Source organism: Bufo bufo, chromosome 6, assembly GCF_905171765.1.
Source record: "Bufo bufo chromosome 6, aBufBuf1.1, whole genome shotgun sequence".
Classification (NCBI taxonomy): domain Eukaryota; kingdom Metazoa; phylum Chordata; class Amphibia; order Anura; family Bufonidae; genus Bufo; species Bufo bufo.
In genome coordinates, this window is record NC_053394.1 from 66,323,326 (window position 1) to 66,336,078 (window position 12,753).

Here is a 12,753-nt window from a genome sequence, read left to right on the forward strand (position 1 = left end):
ATTAATATAAATTTACGGATTTTTTTGCAAAAAAATGTCATTTTTCACTTTCAGTTGTAAAATTTTGCAAAAAAAACAACATCCATATATAATTTTTTCTCTAAATTTAATGTTCTACATGTCTTTGATAAAAAAAAAATGTTTGGGTAAAAAGAAATGGTTTGGGTAAAAGCTATAGCGTTTACAAACTATGGTACAAAAATGTGAATTTCCGCTTTTTGAAGCAGCTCTGACTTTCCGAGCACCTGTCATGTTTCCTGAGGTTCTACAATGCCCAGACAGTACAAACACCCCACAAATGACCCCATTTCGGAAAGTAGACACCCCAAGGTATTCGCTGATGGGCATAGTGAGTTCATAGAACTTTTAATTTTTTGTCACAAGTTAGCGGAACATGATGATTTTTTTTTTTTTTTTTTTTTCCTTACAAAGTCTCATATTCCACAAACTTGTGACAAAAAATAAAAACTTCCATGAACTCACTATGCCCATCACGAAATACCTTGGGGTGTCTTCTTTCCAAAATGGGGTCACTTGTGGGGTAGTTATACTGCCCTGACATTCTAGGGGCCCTTATGTGTGGTAAGTAGTTTGAAATCAAAATCTGTAAAAAATGGCCGGTGAAATCCTAAAGGTGCTCTTTGGAATGTGGGCCCCTTTGCCCACCTAGGCTGCAAAAAAGTGTCACACATCTGGTATCGCCGTACTCAGGAGAAGTTAGGCAATGTGTTTTGGGGTGTCTTTTTACATATACCCATGCTGGGTGAGATAAATATCTCGGCAAAAGACAACTTTTCCCATTTTTTTATACAAGGTTGGCATTTGACCGAGATATTTCTCTCACCCAGCATGGGTATATGTAAAATGACACCCCAAAACACATTCCCCAACTTCTCCTGAGTACGGCGATACCAGATGTGTGACACTTTTTGCAGCCTAGATGCGCAAAGGGGCCCACATTCCTTTTAGGAGGGCATTTTTAGACATTTGGATCCCAGACTTCTTCTCACGCTTTAGGGCCCCTAAAATGCCAGGGCAGTATAAATACCCCACATGTGACCCCATTTTGGAAAGAAGACACCCCAAGGTATTCAATGAGGGGCATGGCGAGTTCATAGAATTTTTTTTTTTTGCCACAAGTTAGCGGAAATAGATTTTTTTTTGTTTTTTCTCACAAAGTCTCCCTTTCCGCTAACTTGGGACAAAAATTTCAATCTTTCATGGACTCAATATGCCCCTCAGCGAATACCTTGGGGTGTCTACTTTCCGAAATGGGGTCACATGTGGGGTAGTTATACTGCCCTGGCATTTTAGGGGCCCTAAAGCGTGAGAAGAAGTCTGGAATATAAATGTCTAAAAATTTTTACGCATTTGGATTCCGTGAGGGGTATGGTGAGTTCATGTGAGATTTTATTTTTTGACACAAGTTAGTGGAATATGAGACTTTGTAAGAAAAGAATAAAATAAAAAAATGTCTGAATGGAGCCTTACAGGGGGGTGATCAATGACAGGGGGGTGATCAGGGAGTCTATATGGGGTGATCACCCCCCTGTCATTGATCACCCCCCTGTAAGGCTCCATTCAGACGTCCGTATGTTTTTTACGGATCCACTGATACATGGATCGGATCCGCAAAACACATACGGACATCTGAATGGAGCCTTACAGGGGGGTGATCAATGACAGGGGGGTGATCAGAGAGTCTATATGGGGTGATCACCCCCCTGTCATTGATCACCCCCCCTGTAAGGCTTCATTCAGATGTCCGTATGTGTTTTGCGGATCCGATCCATGTATCAGTGGATCCGTAAAAATCATACGGACGTCTGAATGGAGCCTTACAAGGGGGTGATCAATGACAGGGGGTGATCAATGACAGGGGGGTGATCAGGGAGTCTATATGGGGTGATCACCCCCGTCATTGATCACCCCCCTGTAAGGCTCCATTCAGACGTCCGTATGTGTTTTGCGGATCCGATCCATATATCAGTGGATCCGTAAAATCATACGGACGTCTGAATGGAGCCTTACAAGGGGGTGATCACAGGAAATCTCGGCTCACGCGAGATGACGTCAATCGGCGTTAGTGTAGCCTGGGAGCGCCGCAGCAATGACGCCTTTCCGCGTTACCTGTGCGGCAAGAGGTTAATCACTGTCAGTGTTACCTCTATGCTACACAGCCATGCAGCCTCCACAGTGCTCCTGCTCAGGCCCTCTGCAGGCCTGCTAACCATCGCAAGCCCGGCCTCTAGTGCTCATAGCGTTCTGACACTAGAGTCAGGATGTTCTGTGAGGTGCTCAAAGCTTGCACTGCCTCCTCCCTCTTGCGGCAGTGTTACATAGGACTGAAGGTACCATCTACTACATTTTCTGTACTCAGAGATTTATCACTGTGTTATGTGTGGTGTTACATAAAACTGCAGGTACCATTCATACCTCCCAACCATCCCGGAGTTTGGTGGCTGTCCCGCTCTCAACTGTCTCTGCATCCTTAGGAGTGCAATGATGATGCAGGGTGCCATCTGCAAAATATCTAAAAGGGTCTCCGAACTATCGTGAATCATTTACACATGCTCCTTGACCTTGGTGTGATAACAACCTCTGCATCCTATATATAATTTACCATCAATTGAAACCTACAATTTGCTTATGGTCCCATTGCAGAGTATCGGCAGCAGAATGTCAGAGCTAGCCAGATAATGGCTTGTTGGTGGAGCTTAAAGGATTCCAGGAGTGTACAAGTCATATTATTGGGTTGGACTAGCCCATCAAAGTACCAGAAGATCCTCCGATGGGCCTAGGCTCTGATACAATAGTGGGCCCTAAAGATCCAGGAGAAAAAAAAAAACATTTGGAGCTGCCTTTAGAGATAATCACTTGCCTCTATTGATGATATAGGGGTTGGCCCCACCAATAATTTCCTTTGATGGGCACAAAGAACCCCTGTCTAACATTGCACTGTGCTGCAGAGATCACATGTAATTTTGTCTTCAGGACATATCAACATATAAACTTCAGCACTCCAAAGAGTATGGTGATATCAAGGTGTCTAGTGTGACAGTGTGACGTTTTGGTCAACATAGACCTGCGTTATTCATGGTGTGGATACACATGTCTACAAGCTCAAAACATCTCTCAACCGTATTCCTAATTTTTACTGGCAACTTATGTTTGAAAAAGGTCTATGTTGATTGAAACGTCACACTGTCACCTTGAGTTGCCTTGCATAAGAAAAATAAAAAATAAAGACACCTTGATATCACCATACTCTTTGGAGTCCTGAAGTTTCTATGTTGATATCTTCGAGGGCTAGGAACCCACAACCTCAGCACCCACCTATACCAGGACAAGAGTGCCACGCCATCCTATTCAACTTTTGTCTTCAGGACAGATATCTATATAAAAAGGGCCCCTCGTGTATAGAGAGGGCCAGTACAAAATTGTTCAGAAGTTCTCAGCTCAATCAAGAGCAACTGCTTAATTATAAATTATCCTGATTACTGTTGTGATATTAGGGGGACGTTCATAGGGGGTTGATGCGCCAAAAAATAAGTTTCAGCTGCATGGTGTCTGCTTCCTATTGTTTTACATTTTGTGTGGTAGCTGCAACTGTGTGAAGAAGGGACATGTGAGGGCAGATGCCACTTGAAGCCTCAACGGGTGTCTGCTCACGGTTAAGCTCCATTAATGGATCCATGGCCTTCTTAGTGAACAACAGTGACATCTAGCCTGCGATATCTACAAGAAGTTACATCTAATTACAGTTCAAATCCTTTACTGCATATTCTGCAATAAAGAGCTAATCACAACTCAAGCTAAGGCTGGGTTCACATCATGTTTCTACCTTACCTTTGAAGGGATTGTGCCATGAAAAATATTCTACATTTTTCAAACCAGCACCTGGATATGAATACTTTTGAAATTGCATGTAATTAAATATTTAGTATAACTGCTGAGTTATTCACTGAAATCTATCTGTATAGCGCCACCTGCTGTTTGCTCTTTTTCAAAAAATGTTTTCAGTTCAATGAGATGGATGCACATGCTCAGTTCCATCCTTCAACTGCCATAAGCTGTAGCAGAAAGGCCTCCTGAGCTACGAGCTTGAAATAAATCTAGCAGAGCAATTGGAGCAATGAATATGGAGACCTCTGGATCCCTGTGAGTTACTGGGCCGGTTCTAAGTTTGCTACCAAGAGATTGTCATGTACTATGTGATGTCTGATTTAAATGTTTTACATTATTCATGGGATAAACCCTTCAACAAATACATTCGGAGAAAAAAAAGAATCCAGTAAAAAAAACACACAGTAAAGTTTTTTTACTTTTTTTTTGTACAATGGAACACTGGATGGCATCCATCAAAGTCATCCATTTAAGGCCTCATGCTCAGGGTCCGCATCCGAGCAGCAGTTTTCACTTCAATGGGGCCGCAAAAGATGCGGACAGCACTCCGTGTGCTGTCCCCATCCGTTGCTCCGTTCCGAGGCCCCGCAAAAAATATATAGCATGTCCTATTCTTGTCCGTTTTGCGGACAAGAATAGGCATGTCTACAATGGGCCGCCTGTTCCGTTCCGCAAATCGTGGAAGGCACAGGAGCGGCTTCCGTTTTTTGCGGATCCGCAAAAAAACGGCACGGTCGTGTGCATGTAGCCTAACGCATACTTGTATACGTTAAATGTAAGAAAAAAAACTCCTTCGTCTGTTTGTCTATTGTCTGCCTTCACCCTACATACAGGGAGTGCAGAATTATTAGGCAAGTTGTATTTTTGAGGATTAATTTTATTATTGAACAACAACCATGTTCTCAATGAACCCAAAAAACTCATTAATATCAAAGCTGAATATTTTTGGAAGTAGTTTTTAGTTTGTTTTTAGTTTTAGCTATTTTAGGGGGATATCTGTCTGTGCAGGTGACTATTACTGTGCATAATTATTAGGCAACTTGACAAAAAACAAATATATACCCATTTCAATTATTTATTTTTACCAGTGAAACCAATATAACATCTCAACATTCACAAATATACATTTCTGACATTCAAAAACAAAACAAAAACAAATCAGTGACCAATATAGCCACCTTTCTTTGCAAGGACACTCAAAAGCCTGCCATCCATGGATTCTGTCAGTGTTTTGATCTGTTCACCATCAACATTGCGTGCAGCAGCAACCACAGCCTCCCAGACACTGTTCAGAGAGGTGTACTGTTTTCCCTCCTTGTAAATCTCACATTTGATGATGGACCACAGGTTCTCAATGGGGTTCAGATCAGGTGAACAAGGAGGCCATGTCATTAGATTTTCTTCTTTTATACCCTTTCTTGCCAGCCACGCTGTGGAGTACTTGGACGCGTGTGATGGAGCATTGTCCTGCATGAAAATCATGTTTTTCTTGAAGGATGCAGACTTCTTCCTGTACCACTGCTTGAAGAAGGTGTCTTCCAGAAACTGGCAGTAGGACTGGGAGTTGAGCTTGACTCCATCCTTAACCCGAAAAGGCCCCACAAGCTCATCTTTGATGATACCAGCCCAAACCAGTACTCCACCTCCACCTTGCTGGCGTCTGAGTCGGACTGGAGCTCTCTGCCCTTTACCAATCCAGCCACGGGCCCATCCATCTGGCCCATCAAGACTCACTCTCATTTCATCAGTCCATAAAACCTTAGAAAAATCAGTCTTGAGATATTTCTTGGCCCAGTCTTGACGTTTCAGCTTGTGTGTCTTGTTCAGTGGTGGTCGTCTTTCAGCCTTTCTTACCTTGGCCATGTCTCTGAGTATTGCACACCTTGTGCTTTTGGGCACTCCAGTGATGTTGCAGCTCTGAAATATGGCCAAACTGGTGGCAAGTGGCATCTTGGCAGCTGCATGCTTGACTTTTCTCAGTTCGTGGGCAGTTATTTTGCACCTTGGTTTTTCCACACGCTTCTTGCGACCCTGTTGACTATTTTGAATGAAACGCTTGATTGTTCGATGATCACGCTTCAGAAGCTTTGCAATTTTAAGAGTGCTGCATCCCTCTGCAAGATATCTCACTATTTTTGACTTTTCTGAGCCTGTCAAGTCCTTCTTTTGACCTATTTTGCCAAAGGAAAGGAAGTTGCCTAATAATTATGCACACCTAATATAGGGTGTTGATGTCATTAGACCACACCCCTTCTCATTACAGAGATGCACATCACCTAATATGCTTAATTGGTAGTAGGCTTTCGAGCCTATACAGCTTGGAGTAAGACAACATGCATAAAGAGGATGATGTGGTCAAAATACTCATTTGCCTAATAATTCTGCACGCAGTGTATTGGACTACTACTGCGTTACAGGCCATCAATGGTTACACATTGAGTCTCTTGTTTTTACTATAAGAATTGTGGTCCTCCATACCTAAGAGCTACACTGGTGTTCTGTAATATTGACTTACTGCATTAGCTAAAGGCATAATTCAGACATGCATAGTTTTACACCAACTGCAGCACTCCAGAGAAAACATAGTTTAAAAAAAAAAGTGGGGCACGGGGAAAAGCGTCTGCTGGGGCGTCTCCCCTCTGGCTTCTCCCTGCCCGACTCAACTTGATTGACAGGACTCTCTGTATTTGCTTACAGGGAGAGACCTGTCTTTTAAGCTGAGCCAGGCGGGGAAAAGCCAGAGGGCAGCCACAAGCAGAAATTTCTCAGTTTCCCAGTAATTTTTAAATCCATGTTTCCTCTGAAATGCCACTGCGTAAAACATAGCTCTTTGAAATAAGAGAGCCTTTCGTTGTTTCATATTGTCAGTAGTTAGGTCAACATAACACTAATGACAGGTTCTCTTTAAAGAAAAATAGTTTTATGAACTCTTAAAGGATGAAAACTTGTATAAGCAATCCTTATTCAGTCAGGATATGTGTATGAATGTCTGTCTGAAAACTGCAAGGTGTAAATAATTAAACTCGCCATGATACCAGCAAAATGTTTTAAATACATGAAATTTTATTCATAATTTTAAAAGCATCTGGTTCTGCATTCATGCTAGGAATGCCATCACTTTGCCTAGCAAGACAACTGTGTGTTGTAAATATTACACATAAACTGGTATTTAAAAAGTCTTAGTGCTATCTGTGAGAGGGAAATAGTTTCCACTGCGTACCTTCCGTGAAAACTTTCTTGATCTTGGTGGCTGCAAACTTAAACTGCACCTTCTCAAAAGATGTAAAATATATATTTTCCAATGGTTTTGTTTGTAAATATCATATATTTGATTATAGTGACGTTAATTGGCTCCAGCAATCACATGTCCATATCAAGAGGGAGCAAGAAGTGGAAACTGAGGAAGCCCTGGGAAGGGATCAGCAGGAAATCGGTAAGTATGACCAGATTTGGCTGGGGGCTACTAAGGGCATTATCCTGGTAGAAGGATAGGAGGAATCACCAGGCTACCTGGCGGAATCACCTCTCGGAGTAGTCTCTGTTTGGTAGACTGCATGGTAAAGAGACACCGATGCGGAGTACTGAGGGATTAGGCAAAACTTTAGTCAGGGCCAGGCTTAGGTCGGGGTGAGCAGAGTTTTTACAATCAAATAAAAAGCCAGGTGTCAGGGCAGACAGGGCAGGGTCAGAACGTAGATCGTGCACAGGTCAAGTTAAAGAGGACCTTTCACCGATTCTTACCCTATGAACTAAGTATACAGATATGTAGAGCGGCGCCCGGGGATCTCACTGCACTTACTATTATCCCCGGGTGCCGCTCCGTTCTCCTGCTATGCCCTCCGGTATCTCCGTTCCCTAAGTTATGGTAGACGGAGTCTGCCCTAGCGCTGGCCAATCGCATTGCAGAGTTCACAGCCTGGGAGAAAATAACCTCCCAGGCTGTGAGCTCTGCACTGCGATTGGCCAACGCTAGGGCAGACTCCGCCTACCATAACTTAGGGACTGGTATCTCCGCCTACTATAACTTAGTGAGCGGAGATACCGGAGGGCATAGCAGGAGAACGGAGCGGCGCCCGGGGATAATAGTAAGTGCAGTGAGATCCCCGGGCGCCGCTCTACATATCTGTATAGTTAGTTCATAGGGTAAGAATCGGTGAAAGGTCCTCTTTAAGCAACAAAAGGTCAAATTCAGGAAACAGGCAAAAGTCGGTACACAGGCAGATGAACAAATCTTTGCAGGAACCTAGCAAACTAGAACCTATTCCTAAGGCACCTTCCCACAGGGAAAGATGCCTTAAAGGGGTTGTCTCACTTCAGCAAATAGCATTTATTATGTAGAGAAAATTAATACAAGCCACTTACTAATGTATTGTGATTGTCCATATTGCCTCCTTTGCTGGCTGGATTCATTTTTCCATCACATTATACACTGTTCGTTTCTATGGTTATGACCACCCTGTAATCCAGCAGCAGTGGCCGTCCTTGCACACTATAGAAAAAAGCAATGGCCTATGTGAACTCCCACAGTCCTGGCTACCAGAGATGCAGGCACTTTCTCCTATAGTATGCAAGCACGGCCACTGCTGATGGATTGCAGGGTGGTCGTAACCATGGAAATGACCAGTGTATAATGTGATGAAAAAATTAGTCCAGGCAGCAAAGGAGACACTATGGACTTGTATTAACTTTCTCTACATGATTAATGTAGTAACACAAGCCCTTTAAGTACACTTAGATTGTCAGTCATTTACTGGGGAAGATTAGGGTGTGCACACTGACCCTTTAAGAGCTGGAAGGACCCCATTCACTCTACAGGTACAGCAGAAGTGGCGGTCCAGCACGCTAGAGAGAGATGAGCAGTGACGGGCACAAACATTAATGAGTCCTGTGATGGCTAACCTCTGGCACTCCAGCTGTGGTAAAACTACGACTCCCAAGATGTACACTTGCTTGATTGTTCTCAGAACTAGTGATGAGCGGCAGGTGCCATATTCGATTTCGACGAAATTCGCGAATATTCGATAGAATATTCGTTTCATATTCGTCGAAATCGAATATTCGTCATTATTCTAGTTATTGCGATTAATATGCGATTTAAATAATCGCGTATTGCGATTGTAACTTAAGGCTACTTTTCTATTGGTTTGATATCTAGAATTAGCGAAGATGACGAATATGACGAATGCATTCGTCATATTCCTCAAAACGAAGATAACTAAGTATTCTCCATATTCATTTTAGCTCCATATTCGTCAACTTCGTTAATTCTAGCAATCAAATAGGAAAGTTGACTATAGAGACAGCTGTGTTTAATTCGCTATGCGATTATATTATTTTGCTTTTTAAAAAAATAAATAGAATAATTATAATACTTGATAATTATTTTAATTATTCTATTTATTAAAAAAAAAAGCAAAGTAATATAATCGCATAGCGAATTAAACACAGCTGTCTCTATAGTCAACTTTCCTATTTGATTGCTAGAATTAACGAAGTTGACGAATATAGAGCTAAAACGAATATGGAGAATACTTCGTTATCTTCGTTTTGAAGAATATGACGAATACGTTCGTCATATTCGCTAATTCTACCAAGCCAACCATAGTAAACCAGGTCCAAGTTGAAATCGCAATGCGATTAATTCGTTATATTGATCGCATTGCGATTACAACTTAGCACTGCTATATTCAATATTAGGCTAGAATTAACGAATATGGAATATAGCAGTGCTGAGTTGAAATCGCAATTCGATTATTATAACTTGAATTAATCGAATTGCGATTTCAGCGTAATTCTCAAATCCGACAGTACATTCTAGTATGGAAACGTTCCCATGCTGATGGGGACGCTCCATGAGCACGGAAGTCGGCAAAAGCGGCATCGGGCACTGACTGGAGCAGCCAGGAAGCCAGGAATCCTCAGGACAGGTAAGAACTACTGTTGGGAAGTGGGAAAATAAAAAATATAACAATAAAAAAAAGAATAAAAAACGAATATTTGAAATATCTAATTTATAGCACTATATTCGAAATATTCGCGAATTAGCGGTGCCGATATTCGCTAAAAAAATTCGATATTCGAATATTCGTGCTCAACACTACTCAGAACTCCATAGAAATGAATTGAGCATGCTGGGAGTCGTAGTTTACCACAGCTGGAGTGCAGGAGGTTAGCCATTGCTGATCTAGCCTAACCATAGGCCTACAATATTTGAATGGTGGGATTGTTTGCATCCCTACTGGTCAGCAGAATAATTACAAAGGCATAATGGTCTGTGTATACAGGTGGCGGTACTTGGTACTGCATCTCAGTCCTCTTCAAGGTAGCACCATGGCCTTTTAATTCTAAAAAACAATGGTGGTCTGGGGAGGATCAGCCCTCACAGATCAAATATTAATGGCCTGTCCAAAGAATAAGTCTTTTTGAACTTGAGGCTAAGCCCAATAAGAATAGTAATGATAGTAACAACACAAATAATGTTGTTCATCTATGGACCACCTTATTTATATCATTTAATTTTCTTTTTGTCTTCTCTCCTCCCCTTCCCTGGGCTTTAATATCACCTTTCATTCTTTATATACTTCTTTTGGGTGTATTAGGGTGAGTTCATACCACCTCTCTGTTAAAGGGATCAAAACACAGAACATCTAGGGTTGAGCTCCAGGGTTGTTGACTTGAACATCACCACTGCTAGCCAATCAATGGCCTCAGCAATGGCAGCGGTCACGTGGCGTGCCTGCATACATCACTGCTGAGCCTAATGACAGGCCGGTAGCGATCACTTGTGTATAGATGATCAGCGATCAGAAGCAGAGGGGAAGGGAGCTTGGTGCTGAAACCAGAGAACCAGTGACATGCGAGTCTCTATTTTTTTAGGCCCTACATTCTGCCTGGCCATATGAAAGGGGTTACCCCATCTCGGAGAACCCCTTTTAAATGTCAGTGAATCAGTAATTAGCACATATGTTTTCTTCTAGGAAAATCTTCAAGAGTTTCTTGAGATTTGGGAAAACACTTGGTCATGAACAAAACACATTCTGTGAAATTGATTTCAGTCAACAAACTATCTGTCGTTGTTCTTTCTGACAATATGTTAAAAGAACATCAAGAGACATATGAGTGCAAAACTGTGGATACAAAAGTATTTCATTTATATTTTTGTATCTACAGTATTTGGTTCCTCTTCTAACGTGGATAAAAAAAAACTGTAACAAAAACACTATGTTTGATTTCAGCCTTAAATTTTCCCCTTCCTTTAAAATCAACTAAGAATGCCAATGAAAATGGAGAGTACATGATTTATCAAGCATAAGCCAATACATGTACATCATCTGTCACATAGCACCACTTTAAAGTTATAATATGCTTTCTAAAAGGCAATCAATCAAATTAAATTAGATGTGAATAGGTCTAGGGTAGGGAAACACAACCTGAGGACTAGGGCAGCATAAGGCTTGGAAGCCGTTCTTAGCAACCCCTTAAAATGATTACACATACAGTACAGACCAAAAGTTTGGACACACCTTCTCATTCAAAGAGTTTTCTTTATTTTCATGACTATGAAGGCATCAAAACTATGAATTAACACATGTGGAATTATATACATAACAAACAAGTGTGAAACAACTGAAAATATGTCATATTCTAGGTTCTTCAAAGTAGCCACCTTTTGCTTTGATTACTGCTTTGCACACTCTTGGCATTCTCTTGATGAGCTTCAAGAGGTAGTCCCCTGAAATGGTCTTCCAACAGTCTTGAAGGAGTTCCCAGAGATGCTTAGCACTTGTTGGCCCTTTTGCCTTCACTCTGCGGTCCAGCTCACCCCAAACCATCTTGATTGGGTTCAGGTCCGGTGACTGTGGAGGGCAGGTCATCTGGCGCAGCACCCCATCACTCTCCTTCATGGTCAAATAGCCCTTACTTTCAAAGTTTTCCCAATTTTTCGGCTGACTGACTGACCTTCATTTCTTAAAGTAATGATGGCCACTCGTTTTTCTTTACTTAGCTGCTTTTTTCTTGCCATAATACAAATTCTAACAGTCTATTCAGTAGGACTATCAGCTGTGTATCCACCTGACTTCTCCTCAACGCCACTGATGGTCCCAACCCCATTTATAAGGCAAGAAATCCCACTTATTAAACCTGACCGGGCACACCTGTGAAGTGAAAACCATTTCAGGGGACTACCTCTTGAAGCTCATCAAGAAAATGCCAAGAGTGTGCAAAGCAGTAATCAAAGCAAAAGGTGGCTACTTTGAAGAACCTAGAATATGACATATTTTCAGTTGTTTCACACTTGTTTGTTATGTATATAATTCCACATGTGTTAATTCATAGTTTTGATGCCTTCAGTGTGAATCTACAATTTTCATAGTCATGAAAATACAGAAAACTCTTTGAATAAGAAGGTGTGTCCAAACTTTTGGTCTGTACTGTACATGTTTGACTGTGTCCCAAAAGTTCAGAAAGAAATGGCTGTCAAGGACACTGTTATGGGGAAAGCGGTGTGGCTTGTTGCTGTTACATAGGATGAAAAAAGACTAAGCCATCCAGATGAAATCTTGGTAAATCACATGGGGAAAGATGGCAGGTGACAACCACTAAATATTTTCAACCCTAAATGGTTAAAAAAAAGTATCTGAAGAATGCCAGCAAACCTTTCCCTTCTCCTTTTTCTTATGACCTCTTGTTTGTATGTGAAGACTCAGTACATATAGCTAAATGCTAAAGTGCAAGGAATAGTAGATTAAAAAGGTTCCACACTAAAAAGTGATTTCTAGAATATTTCTACAATATGCCACAAATATGTGATTGGTGCAAGTACGACCTCTGCTGCTGCAATCAGTG